The sequence below is a fragment of the Peromyscus maniculatus genome, chromosome 5 (assembly GCF_049852395.1).
Source record: "Peromyscus maniculatus bairdii isolate BWxNUB_F1_BW_parent chromosome 5, HU_Pman_BW_mat_3.1, whole genome shotgun sequence".
Lineage (NCBI taxonomy): Eukaryota > Metazoa > Chordata > Mammalia > Rodentia > Cricetidae > Peromyscus > Peromyscus maniculatus.
The window spans coordinates 137,078,896-137,092,678 of record NC_134856.1 but is presented as its reverse complement, the minus strand read 5'-3'; the positions used below and the strand labels follow the sequence as shown (position 1 = coordinate 137,092,678).

At 47.6% G+C, this 13,783-nt stretch overlaps 1 protein-coding gene across 4 annotated transcripts in view; it reads left to right on the top strand.

Moving 5' to 3' along the window:
* The first annotated feature begins 8,494 nt into the window (after nt 1-8,494).
* Nucleotides 8,495-13,783, top strand: part of Macroh2a1 (macroH2A.1 histone) — a 63,994-nt gene continuing 58,705 nt past the window's right edge. For 2 of the 4 annotated variants that reach the window (XM_006976766.4, XM_006976763.4), the window contains exon 1: nt 8,496-8,667. The gene's annotated coding sequence lies outside the window, so the exon portion shown is untranslated. Of the gene's footprint in view, nt 8,668-13,783 lie in introns of all 4 variants that reach the window. The other 2 variants (XM_006976765.4, XM_006976764.4) reach the window with 2 other exon arrangements.

Here is a 13,783-nt window from a genome sequence, read left to right as displayed (position 1 = left end):
GTTGGAAACAAGCCTAAGCTAAAGGCCAATCTTTCATAATTAATAATAAGTCTCCATGTCATTATTTGGGGGTTGGTGGTTCAAGAAAGTCCAACAAGAAAATCCAGTTACGCCGGGCGGTGGTGGCGCACGCCTTTAATCCCAGCACTCGGGAGGCAGAGGCAGGAGGATCTCTGTGAGTTCGAGGCCAGCCTGGGCTACCAAGAGAGTCCCAGGAAAGGCGCAAAGCTACATAGAGAAACCCTGTCTCAAAAAACAAAAAACAAAAAACAAACAAACAAACAAAAAAAAAAAAACAAAACAAAACAAAAAACAAAAAAAAAAAAAAAAGAAAATCCAGTTACATGGAAGAGCTTCCCTGCAGGATGGAGATGTCTCACCTTCCTTTAGAACAGCCTGTGGGCTGTGACCCCTTTGGGGTTGAATGACTCACGAGGGTCATCTTCGACCATCAGAAAACAGATATTTACTTAATGATCCATAACATAGCAAAATCACAGTTGTGAAATAGCCAGGAAAATAATTTTGTGGTTGGGGGGGTCACCACAACATGAGGAACTGTATTCAAGGGTTGCAGTGTTAGGAGGGTTGAGAACCACTGTTCTAAAATATCCTGTGTCTTAATGATTAACTTCCCTCCAAGGTGGAAGGCTTTATCAGGAGGAAATCGATACACAGCACATATCAACTATTACATGTCATGTCCGAACAATTTTACACTTTGGGAAGACACACAGAGTTCATGTTAGAAGATAGACGTTTTAAACTTTTCTAAACGTGTATGACTACAGACTTTGGGCTCTTATGTAAAAGTGTATGTGTGTTTAAGGGGAAGGTGGAAGAGAGAGGACAGAAAGAGAGGAAGTGAAGAAGCCCCAGGCATTAGTTCCGATTGCTTTGTGCTAAGTGCCAGGTTTACTCAAGAGGTCTTTGTATCTCACTGTAAACTGCAAAACAGGCTTCAAAAAAGGCAAATGAGGCTTTCTTATCAACATAACAGCAATTTTGAGGAATAAAGTTCATGAAAGGGCCCCAGAGTGCTCTGTGGACCACATTCTAAATAAAGCTGTTCTGATGCAGACTCTTTCAAACTGTTTGCAGCCCAGCTCTAACCTAGGGGGCAAAACCCCATTCCAATCTAGAAAAGTCTGTAAGCAACAAAAGGAACGGCAACACTGTCCTTCCTCCTTCCAGTAGACACCCCAGGCGGCCTCCTGATTCTTTGTTACTCTTCACTAAGGGTAAACATTCAGTCTCTCCTCCCTGAACTGGGAATTCATTGCTTAACAAACATAAGGAGTGGAGTCTTAGAAAACCAGGGAAGGTGTCAGATGGGGAGGGAAGTTGATGGGTAAGAGACTAAGGAGAACTAAGTGTTCCCCTGGATGGAATGGGGTACTCAGCTTGCTAGGAGGAGGGAAGAGCAGACTGAACAAGGCTGAAGATCAAGGGGTCTGTCACTCTCTCCTGGTTGTCCCACCCACTTTCTCTGAGCACATACACCTTTCTGGTGTCCTGGAGACCCACTCTTGCCTTCCACACAGAACCCAAGAGAAGTAGGTTGTTTCCTGCAGACATGAGGAATAGTTTCAAAGATGTGTTTTGTGCACATCTGAGTATTGGGGATACAGCCTTAGAAGCAGTGTCATAAGGTCAGAGATCCCACTTTTAAAGGACTTCTAGCCCAGGTGGTCAGATGGCTCATGAGAGAGGTCACGGTGTATTTAGTCAATGGGTGGGGTTACACGCCCTCAGTGTCCTCAACACTTCTTGCCCATCAAAGTGGTCAAACCTTTTTGGATGGGAGGGTCAAACTGAGGCACACCAGGAGGAGAAAGGGAGGGGAAGAGTACAGCAGATCTGTTAAGTAAACAATGGCCCCTGCCCTGGGATGCTCTCAGCACCTTCCTGGGCTCTGAAGAGTCAACACTGTTCTGAGACATGACTTGGCTTTTCATTGTTGATCTTTGTACAAAGTAGCAAAACCATGGGGTAAACACAAGTTGGTAGTCTGAACAAATATGATTCACTATTTCCCTGTCTTCACAAAGGAAAGAGCCAGTCTCCGAGTGCTCTTGATGTTACAGCAAAAAGTATTAAGTTTACTAAATCTTGACCCTTGGAGACAAATTAAAAAAAAATTCTTTGTGGATGAATGAGAAACATGCATAAGGTGCTTCTGCTGTCTGACAAACTTGGAGGATCACCCCAAGAAAGAGCGCTTACGTCAATCACTACACATTTCAAATTGGCACAATGATGCAGGACTCTGTAGTGCTTTCTTGGGACAAAGACACTTGGGCTGTGGATATCGCTCTATATAAATAAAACACTGGCCAGTGACCAGGCAGGAAGTATAAGCGGGACAAGGAGAGAAGAGAATTGAGGGAACAGGAAGAAGGAGGGAGAGAGACTGCCAGCCACTGCCAGGACAAGCAGCATGTAAAGATGCCAGTAAGCCACGAACCATGTGGCAAGGTATAGATTTATGGAAATGGGTTAATTTAAGATATAAGAACAGTTAGCAAGAAGCCTGCCACGGCCATACAGTTTATAAGTAACATAAATGTCTGAGTGATTATTTTATATGTGGGTTGTGGGACTGCGGGGCTTAGTGGGACCTGGAGAGAAGCTCTCCAGCAACACACTTGTGCCTTTGTGAACCTCATCCTTTGGGAAAAGAAAGAAGAAATTGTATTTTGTGATCTTGCTGTCATGAAGACAAATGTATTACTATTATAAGTTGCTTTCTTCGATTAAAAAAGGACCTGACCTTCAAATTCTTCTGATTTTAAAAGAAATTAACACACTTTTGTAGGTCTATAAAGACCCACAGGCCCCAGCATTATTCTTCAGGGGGGCTTAGCATCCAGACATGGCCCTTTCCATGTATGTATTCCCTGAAGGAAGTGTCCACATGCCGGAACAGTGTATCTAGGAAGTGTCCATAGACTGTAACAGTGTATCTAGGAAGTGTCCATAGGCTGTAACAGTGTATCTATCTTTTCACCAATGAAGTTTGTTTTTGTTTTGAGAGCGGATCCTAGCTAGGGGTTCACAAGTGAGATCCTCTCTCAAAACAAAAACATAGCCGGGCGGTGGTGGCTCACGCCTTTAATCCCAGCACTCGGGAGTCAGAGCCAGGCGGATCTCTGTGAGTTCGAGGCCAGCCTGTGCTACCAAGTGAGTTCCAGGAAAGGCGCAAAGGTACACAGAGAAACCCTGTCTCGAAAAACAAAAACAACAACAAAAAAAACGTACTGCATTGGTGAGAAGACAGATACACTGTTACAGCCTGGAACTTGCTGTGTAGACTAGGCTGGCCTTGAACTAACAGATCTACCTGCTTCTGCCTCCTGAGTGGATTTTTTTTTTTTTTGGATGAAGTTTTTTAAACAGAAAAGAACAAACCAGTTATTTGTGACTTTACTGTTTCCAACAATCAGGTTGAGCTTTCAAGCAAAAAATACAAATTTGAAACATTTGTTTGCCATCATGAACCTGACAACTTCCCTGTACTGAAAAAACTCTCAGATGAGATGCAGGCTTCTGCCAACTTTACCTGAAGAGTCACCAGGGAAGAAGGAACCTCAGTTGAGGAATTGCCTCTGTGGGTTTGGGACACGTCTGTGGGGCATTTTCTTAATTGCTAAATGATGAAGGAGGGCCCAGCGCCACCTTGGGCAAGGTGGTCCTGGGTTGCATAAAAAGGTTACTAAATGAGAGCCTGGGAGTCTGCTCCAAGTCCTTCTCTGACTTCCAGCAATGATGGGCTGTAACATAGATGTATAAGCCTTTAAATAAACGCTTTCCTTCCCAAGTTGCTTTGGTTATGGTATTTACCAGAGCAACAGAAAGAAAACCAGCTATGGTGAGTATGGCATGAACAGGTACAGTACCACCATGTGCAGTGAACTGTTTACAGGAAGTCAGAATGCCAACACTGCATAATTCAAGGAGTTTGCATTTTCCAAGTGGCTCAATCCTGTGCAGCTAAATGGTCCCTTCCAGACACAAGACCAGTGCATTGTAGTGTACCTAACATCAAAGGCTGACTCACTGGTTCTAGAGTCTATATTGCAATAACCTTTAAGAAACTACTACTTTTTAGAGTTAGAGATGGCTTACTGGTTAAGAGCACTTGCTGCTCTTCCAAAGGACCCAGCTTTGATTCTCAGCACCCATATTAGGCCGTTCATAACTGCCTGTAACTCCAGTTCTAGGAGCCCCAATGCCCTCTTCTGATCTCTTTGTGGTATACACACACACTCATGCACATACACACATAAAATAATAAATAAACCCTCGAAATATTATTGAATTTGAATATAGTATCAAAAAAGTATCTGAAAAGACTATTTAAACCCTCTATTCCAAATATACATCTATATGCACAAAGTTGATTCATCAAAACTGCATATAGCAACTGATTGAACATAGAAGACACCAGAATCTGGTTCTATTAAATCAGGCGTCAAAGAGGAGTTGAAAATTATAACACAATGTCACTTTTCTTGTTAGCTTTTTGGTTAATACAATTTTTTTGTAACAGTGCATTATTGTGTCATACATATGCTAACATTTTTAAATGAACATTTTGCTGAATATTTATTTTTTCTTAGTTTTAACTTAGTTTCTAATGGTACTTTTTTTTTTATTGGCAGTGCAAGGTCTTGAATGTAGAGCCATACACTTGCTAAGTAAGAACTCTATCACTGGGCTACATCTTTAGACCCTAGTAGAGAATATATGTATGTATGTATGTATGTATGTATGCATATATCTCCACATAACCAAGAACTCTTCAGGGTCTTTAGCAATTTTTAAGAGTGTCAAGGGGTTCTGAATCCACACAGTTTGAGAGCTGTGGAAAACCTCTCTGGTAAAATGCTCATGAAGGACCATTAAGTTTAAAAGCAGGTGCTGAGCACCAGAGTGGAAAGCTGAACAGGTTTAATATGAAGCAGATTTAGCAAACCCATGAAACTCAGCAAACTGCTCCTTGCTCAAAGGGGGAACATTCTTTCCCAGTGAGTGCTTACAGTGATATTTATCTTTTGAGCACTTTTATTTTCTAGTTTCCATGATGAACATACATTTATCTTGCAATTGGGAAAAAACCCCAAAGGCTTTAAAAATTAAGAGAGGCAGCTGTGTGTCTCCCTGAGCCAGGCTGAGAAGGGGGCAGATGGCTGACATAGAGGGTGGGGCCCGAGGTGAAGGGAGAGGTGGAGGGAAAGGCTTGCTGCACCCGACAGCACAGTGTGCTGCTGTACTCCTATTGTAGTCTGCGTGGGCAGGACACTGGGGACAGGGGGCAGGGGGCACAAGATGGCCTCTTGAGAAGTGCAGGCTCTAACTTGACCTGGTGGCCTCTGCAGAACTGAGGGTGCCTGTCCAAGGATTCCGAGGGGGATCAAGCGACAAAGGGGGTCAGCCCTCTGGCTTCCCTTATGTCTGCTACCTAGGCATCTTGAATGTTTTGTTTGGAATTTGACGCATCTTTATTTCCTCAGCGTTTCTCATGTCGCTTCCCATGATGGCCAATCTTGATTATATCCTGATGCCAATTGGAACAGATTAAGAAGCATCTAGATTAGTAAAGTCTATCTTTGGAAGGAATACTTAATAATAATAATTAATGAATCTGGGTAGCGCCTTACCCCAGGCTGGGAGTGCAGATGGAATAAAAGCAAGGAGCAGAGGGCCAGCGCCAGCAGCAGGTCTGTCTGCCTCGTGGGTACAATGATGTGAGCTGCTCCATCATGCACTCTCTGCCTTGACGTTCTGAGATTGTGAGTCAGGATAAACCTCCCCTAACTTGCTTCTTGCAGGTATTTGGTCAAGTATGACCAACACAGAAACATGATATATGAGAAGTACTCCGACTATGTGGTTCAGATGCCTTTAGAGCTGGATGGTGGGAGGAATTATACAGAGTTTGCAGATGTGGGCTAGACAAGCCCTAGACTTCTGTAAGCAGAATTTAATAGAAGATCCTGGTAGGAGCTCAGAAGACCAGAATGGATATTAATGTGGACGATAAAAACGGTGCTTGTGAGCTTTCAGATGACAAGAAGGACTCCATTGGAAACTGAGCCCATGTTTATCACATTTTGGCAAATAGCTGGGTCTACATTTTGCCTGTATCCTGAGACATAGGAAAATGAGTTTAAACAATCAATTAATCTGGTGGAGGAGGATGAAAGACAGCACCAAAGTGTGGCATGGGTGTTACTCGATGCCTTTAGCCAGGTTTACAGTGAGGATTGAGAGAAAACACCAAACTAGAAAGGTTTGAGAAAAGTCAGTGTCAAACAAAGATTGATGAGAGACAGTTCCTGAATAAACCAGGTCTAGCAGGGAGAAGCCAAGAGCTTTGCATCAGAACAACAGAAAAGTTACCTCAAAGCATCTCAGATACTGGCCAGACCCAGGCTTGTAGGCAGAAGGGTATAAATTTATAAACTCATTTGGAAGACTTTCCCTTGACAGGAGTGTGCTCAGATGTTCCCTGCTCACACAAAGGCACCCGGAGACATGCTGGACTGGTTTCAGCTGCCTGGGCACTCAGAAGGTTGAGAAGCACTGCTATAAGGCTCACAGTTCAGAATTTGCCTCAAGTCTTGAGATTTTAGGCTTGAACTTTTGAACAACACTGGAATATTAAGACCATGGAGACTCTTGCCTCTTGCATTTTGAGATGACCCTGAACCTTTACCCAGGGGCAGGTATTACGGGCTCCAATATGAAATGTCCATCCTTACAACAAGTTCACTGTTGAAAGCATGGTCTTTAGCTGGCTATACTATTTGAGGAAGCTTGGGAAACTTGAGGATATGAGTCCTAGTGAGAGGAACTAGGGTACAGGGGGGCTCACCACTGGAGTATATCTTGTCCTGGCTCCCTCTCTGATCCCTGTTTGCCATGACATGAGTGGCTTCTGTCATGCACTCTGCCACTCAGATGTTGTTTCACTGTATGCCCTGCTCATTACAGCCATGGACTATGGGTTGAAACCTCCGAAATTTAGTTAAAAATTAATAAATTATTTCTTCTTTAAATTGTTCCTCTCAAGTATTTGTTACAGTGACAGAAAGTCTGACTAATATGTTTCCCCGTTCATTTTCTGAATTCCATTTTCATACTCTGGTCCACAATAGTTTCAGCCATGCTCCTGCCTCAGAGCCTCATGCTTAGAACACTCCTCTCCAGTAACTACATGGTTTGCCCTCCCTCTGTTCCTTCAGGCCTTTCCTTAAAAGTTTCTTTCGTACTGAGCTATCGCTTTACTTATTGGATTCTATGTGTTTCAGTGTTTTGCCTTCATGTATGTGCACCACATGGTGCCTGGTACCCATGGATGTCAGGAGAGCACCGGATCCCCGGTTGGAGTTATAGAGACTACATGAGTGCTGGAAACAGAACCCTGGTCCTCTGCAAGCGCATAAAGCGCTGTTAAACACTGAGCCGTCTCTCCAGCCCCAAGACTGCCTCTTAAACACACCGCTGTCTCACCTTCCCTATTAATTTCCCACCCCGTTTCCTCCCAGAATTTACACCCTATAATACGTCATTTCTTTGTCTCTTGCCCTTCTTTCCCCTTCAGACTGCAAACCCTAGGAGGTCAGTGTTCTTTTTGCCTGTTTTGTTCACCATTTCATATCCACCACCCAAATTTATGCATGGTGCAAAGTACATCCTAGGTATTTACTTGAAATGAATGCGTGGATGATAGGTATTAGTGCTTTGTGTGGCTTTAAAACAATGCGCAAAAGGTGGAGAGCTGGTTCAGCTGTTAAAGTAAGGGTCACAATCCAAATACCTGCTGCTATTCTAGTGCAGCCTGGGCCCGGGGGAGAGTCTTTAGTTCTGTAGATGGATTTTGCTGTCCTTTTTTTGGCTTCCTTAATAAATGTGTAATAAAAGTGTCACTGCAAATCCCCACTTAGAGCCAATAGTCAACAAACGTTTGCTTAGTGGAGGTAGCTAACCGATTCCATGAACAAAGCTGTGAAGAACCCCACTGATCCAGGGAGTCGATGCAGGCGCTGATCTTGGGGCGGGCAGCTGCTTGAATCCTGCTTGTATTTCAAGACAGCAGGCGGGCTTGAGGCGTAGGGAGTTAGCACTGATTGGGGAGAAGATCCCTGATAACAGCGATCGTGCTATCCTCCGTCTTTGTGGACGACGTTACTGGGCTTGGGGAGGCGCAAATCACACAGTAGGTGCTCACTGAAGACACAGGCTGAGTTGCGCTCTGGACAAGCATCTTCCTGAGGCCTGACTCCTGCAGCTCCCGCGCGCGGACCGATGCTTGGGAATAGGGCGAGCCGCCAGGCCTGGGTGCACCGGAGGCTGGAGTCGTTGACGTCCAGGGCCCCGGCGCAGGACGGGGTCAAGGCCGGGGCGCCGGGTAGCGCGGGGAGGGGTGGCCGGACGCGCGAGGCCGGGAAGGGATGTGACGAGCGGCGCGCTGTGCATTGTGGGAATCCCGGGGCCGCCGCGAGTGGTTCCAGTTCACTGGTTCCAGCGGAGCCGGGCGGAGGGCGCGAGCGCGGGACGCGCGGGCGGGAAGCGAGGAGGCGTGGGCGGGCCGGCAGGAGTGCGGAGCGGAGCGGCGCGAGCGGCCGACAGGGCTCGGGCCCCACACCTTGCAGCCGCCCGGTAAGTGCCGCGCGGGCCTTGGAATCGCAGGCTGCCGGTCCGCACCGTCTGGGCCCCGCGCGCCCTCCCGCCGCCGTGCGCAGCGGCCCTGCCTGGCGTCCGGGAGAGCTCGGGCGCTTGCCCCGAGTCCTCGAGTGGCCCGGAGCCCGCCAAAGGCCTGGCCGGGCAGCGCGCGGGTCCGGGTGGTTTTGTTCGGAAAGCAAACCCGGAAACCAACTTCTCTTGGAGACGCACCCCTGCCCCCGCCGGGGCGCTTTGTGGGAACGGGGCTGATCGGGTCCCTCCTTCGGCGGTAGAGCCAGAGCTGATAGGGGCCCGAGGACACCGAGGCCCCGCGGCCCTGACCGGCCGGACCGCCCGGGCGCGGAGCGTCTGTGCTCGGAGTTGTACTTGGTCGCGCGCCGCCAGCCAGCGCGTGTCCTCCCGGGCACAATAAGTGGGGCGCGAGCCTTGGGCCGTTGTGTGGCCGGCTGGAGGGGGCCCACCGCGAGGCCTTGAGCAGGGGAGGCCCGGGGACCACTCGCGGACCGAATCCCAGGCCGGGGCAGGCTGGAGAGGAGCCACGGAAGCCCCGCTGCTTTCGCTCGCCTTTTGTTTGCTTTGTGGTGGGGAGGTGTTATTTTAAGGTGACTCCGGAAGGCCGTAGGCTCCCCGCGCGCACAGGGACAGCTGAGAAGAGTCCCTGGGGGTGGGGTGAGTGGAGATGGAAGGCGCGGGATGCTGCAGGCTGGGTCACCTGACAACAGGTGTGCAAGATGATGAGCCCTGTCCCCACGCCCGCAGAGACCGCTGATAACTCTCGTTGCTGCGCAGAAGATCGCTTGAAAGAGTCGTTTAGAAGAAATGTAGGGGACATGTTCTCTGAGTTTGAAAGTGAGTGACTTTTGAACAAGCAGTTGAGACAGACCTTAGCTCCAACAATTACAATCATTATGAAGTCTTTGTAAGGTTTTAATGATCCAATAAACAGCTTAGAAGAATAGACAATTAGAGGGGTTCTCCCGCTCGCTTTCTTCCTTGCTGACACCTCTGTGGTTTGAGGTTTTACTGTTAAAAGAGAGGAAGTGTTTTGTTTCTAGACTTTGCTGTAGGGAGCCCCAGTTTGGGGCAGTTGTATGCTGGAGCGGAAGAGCACAAATTAGGGCTAACTCTACTACCCCTCCCGTCACATTTGGGTTCCCGATGTGTAGTCTCAGTTATCATGAGTTCTGAAATGGACACTTGGTGCCTGCTGCTGGGACTAATCCACCCTGAACACAATTGGGCAAGTGAGCAACAGCGACTTGGCTCACACGCCCTTCTGAGTAGGTCAGCTTTTTCAATTTGTGGGGTTTTTTTTTTTCTTAAGGATAATGAAACTCCTGAGACTTTAGACTTTCTCTCTTTCTCTGTTTGCTGGGACTGAGGGCCATGGTTTTCACTTGTTGCTGTCAATGTTGATCCCTAGGTAAGGTGTGGGGGAGGGGTGAGTGGACATTGTTTCTAGCAGGTGCTAACATATGATGAGGCAGGAAGAGCTCACATTATAATATACCGAGAATTGTCTGGAAATTCACATGTGGTAACCTCCTCGATGGCCAGTGTCAGGGAGTGGTACAGGTCAGCCTGCCATTTCCTTGAATCCTAGAAAGAGCTATTCTTTCCTCCCCCAGTGACAAGCTTGGAGCTGATGACGCCCCAGGTTGATTAAAGACTTGTTTAAATAAATAAACTGGAAAACCCAGGCAGTCTCTGTGTGATGTTCAGAGATTTGCAGTAGCCTTTGTTCTTGGTGGGCTTTTCAGAGCCTGTTCTTGAAACATGAAATGGGCAAGGGTGAGGGTGAGTGGGACCCTTACCTGTCCTGAGCCCCTCCCTCAATCTGGATGCGTATGGACGGTGGCTCCTGCCCCAGCTCTTCTGAATGTGTGCACCTGGATGGATCAACTCTTGGTTCCAAAGAGGCCAACGCCTTGTTGCCGAGAGCACCTCTGCCTGGTTGGTGTCTTGCACTCACTGGTCCCAAGAATCTGTTCTGGGTTAGGTAATGGGAATGTAGTCATGAGCAAGAAATGCCCAGGCCTTGCCCTGGAGAACCGACAGTAGGAGATGCAAACAGGTGAGTGTCTCCAAGGAGACAGTGGAGGAGGGGCAGTTGCTTGAGAAACCACATGTGCAGATTGTAGAAGACACCAGCAGAGGACCTGTGAGGTCCAGACAAAGGTTCAGGAAAGGGGACAGGCAGGCAGAATCACAAGGAATCCTCATCTGAACCACACTTGATCCTAAGAGCAGTCAGGAGCCTCCAAGGGCTCTGAGCAAGAGGAGAACAGTGGTCAGTCTCTCACTCTTAGCTAGGACACCTGCTCAGCAAATACCCAGAAGTTTCTAGACACAGGGCTGACTGGGCTCCTGCCCTCTTAAGGTCACGTTTTCTTCTAAGGGCTTTTTGGAGGAGCTGTCTTGGAATTTAGCACAACCTTTATGGGGGAGAGAGGAAGCAAGGGGCAGCATTGCCCTTATAGTGCAGGGCTGGTCCCTCCATGCAGGCAGGAGGCACACCTTGGTGCACATTCAAGGGTGAAGATTCAGGCTCCAGCGACAAGCCATTTCCTGCTTGTGAATGACACTTGGGTTTGCTTTCCTCCACCACTGGAAGCTGGACCCATGAGCAGCATACATGTACTGGGACCTCTTCTGTCTGTAGTCCCTCCTTTGGTTGCCGATGGTTCATTTAGTGTTTGGTGAATGGAGAGATTTTTCCTGATTGACGAGTACAAAGACTGGTCTCTGTTCTGAACCAATCGCAGTGCAGCTTGGGTCATGTAGCAGCCACGTGTCTCTGGGGACAGGACAACAGTGCCAGTGTTAATATTCTGGCAGGAAAGGAATAAACAGGAGAGTGCCGCAGACAGGGTTGCCATCCTGCCCTTCAGAATGAAGTGGCTCTGATTTGCCTTCGTGACCAACGTTGACAGGAAGGTGACCTGCATGTGGATGCAGGCATCTATTCAGCTGCAGGGACTGTAGCAGGTGGCCCTCATTAATAGTGTCTTCAGCACTTATAGCTCAGATTCCTCCATGCCTGGGACTGGGACTCAGGTTCTCTGCCACATCTTCCTAGTAGTTCTAACCAATAACTTCATTCAGAGTCACTATCTTCAGAATCGATCATCCCCATGAGTTGAGTGCCCTGATTGGTTACATGTACAGCCTACAGCCTGCAGACTGTATGCATCCTAGGGCAGTGTGAATGTGGTCCACCACTTTGTAGATGCCATCTTCATGTTGTACTAGTAAAAATGTTGGTCACCCTGGTAAAGGCTGCCTCTGCTATAGCATCAGTGGGCCAGTGTGTTACAGGTGTGAAGAAGATGAACAGTTTCCTCTGGCCAGAATTAGTCAGAATCGTGCTGAGAAGAAAGGTAAACAGGGTCAAAGATTGTCACGGTCATAACCCTTTGTGTGACTTGTGTCTCAGCTATCAAGTCATGATTCCTTCCGGGAACTCCCAAAGGTGGTGCAAACTCCCTGACTTTTGAAGGTCTCCGCTTTCACAGTGACTTGACAAATGAATCTTGACAAATGCATATATGGAATAACCTCAAAGGAGGCTCCTGATGCCCCACTAGCCATGGCTCTGCATCCCTGGCCTTTGGACATGCTGCCCCGTTCTCTGTTGATGGGAGAACATTCCCTGTAATGTCAAGTAAACAGCCACAGACCAGATAGCAAGCAGGGCTACAGTGGTGAGCAGAAGAAATTGGTTTGGAGCACCATGACAGCTAAGAAAACAGGTATTGATGCAGTGTAGTGAGTGTTGAGGACCGGTTGTGTGTGTGTGTGTGTGTGCGTGTGTTAAACTCTTTTCCCTCTTTAAAGGCACCAAAGTTCAATCTTGGGGACTATTGACCTTGCCTAATCCTAATCATTTCCCAAAGGCACCACCTCTAAACTTAGTGCCAGATTACATTTTTATTCTCTGAATTCCCAGAGCTATAGGAAACCTCAGAGACACCGAAACCACAAGTGACCCCGAGTACAGGGATGTGAACCAGTCTCCTCGGATGGGTGGTAGGATCGTCATGTCCTAGGCTGGTGACAGCAGAGGAGTGGCTATTATGTAGTGGTAACTGGCCACGTTCTTAGTGTCTCCAGAGTGTTTGGGACCTTCAATGGATGGGTCCTTTTGGATGGTGTGCTGAGAAGAGGCCGAGTGCTTGGAAAGTCATCTTGTCCACACTGTAGGACTGCCCTTCCCTCAGGTCAGGCTCCATGTAGGACACAGGTTACACTTGCTACTCAGACCATGGCTTCAAAGTCAGCTTTCAAACCAGTTTGTCACATGGCCTATCACAGCCCCTCTTGTAGTTACATACAGATGCGTGGCCAAGTTCTGACTGGTGGATCATGATTAGAGGTGGTGTACCCGTTTTGAGACCTGGCCCCTAAAAATCTGTGTGTTGCCCTCCATGATGTCCCCCTTCCGTGCAGCCTTGGGAATGAGGCATTAAAGATGGCAGAGTCAGAGATAGATAGGGGTCTGGATCTAGGAGTCGTCGAGATGTGACTGCCAGTCATTGAAACCTTCTCTGGACCTAGGAGTCGTAGAGATGTGACTGCCAGTCATTGAAACCTTCTCTGGACCTAGGAGTCGTAGAGATGTGACTGCCAGTCATTGAAACCTTCTCTGGACCTGTATTTGCTTCTCTGCTCCTCTCGTGAACTATCTGAGGCTAGGTAACTTTACAAAGAAATTTGCTTAGCGCACAGTTTTGAAGGTTCGTGGGTATGGTGCCAGCCTCAGCTTAGCGCAGATGAGACCCTCCCGACACATATTACACTGCTTTTGGGGGTGGGGTGAGCATGATTATATATCATATCATATATCATCATATATCATATCATATCATGATCATATGGTAAGAGGCAGAGGAGTCTGGAGGAGCCAGTACTAGATCCCACTAGCCCCCCTTCTTAAAGTCGATACCCCTTATCACCAAAATGGAGACTAATCTAACACGTGAGTCTTTGGGGGTCATCATGTCTAAAGCATAGTAGGAATTGTTATGAGTGAGAAATAAGTTGTAGGGACTTATTTAATGGCAGCTTAGCAATTGTGCCCTGATCAGGACAG